This window comes from Sinocyclocheilus rhinocerous, unplaced genomic scaffold (genome assembly GCF_001515625.1).
Source record: "Sinocyclocheilus rhinocerous isolate Xijiao unplaced genomic scaffold, SAMN03320098_v1.1 scaffold1222, whole genome shotgun sequence".
NCBI classification, from domain to species: domain Eukaryota; kingdom Metazoa; phylum Chordata; class Actinopteri; order Cypriniformes; family Cyprinidae; genus Sinocyclocheilus; species Sinocyclocheilus rhinocerous.
Window position 1 is genome coordinate 910,309 of NW_015640234.1, and position 307 is coordinate 910,615.

Consider the following 307-nt stretch of genomic DNA (forward strand, 5'->3'; position numbering starts at 1 on the left):
TAACACCGCCCAAATGTTCACGCAAAGAAAGAAGGAGTAACTTTTATTCTCGCTGTAGTATTGTTGCCGCAGCCGCCATGTCGTGAAGGCGCTGTGTGTTTCGTTGTGAAAGCGAAACTACTTTGTTTGGTCTTCCAAAAGAGGACGATATCCGCTTCATCATGCCTAGAGCTGATCCGTGCTGGTAGCTGAGGAAATACATCAACTTCGCGCTGTCGATCGCCGGATCGGCTTTCACCGTGGACAAAGCGGAGTCCAGCCCGGGGTCATCACATGTGCTTGCCGCAAGCCCGCCGGACGCTCCATC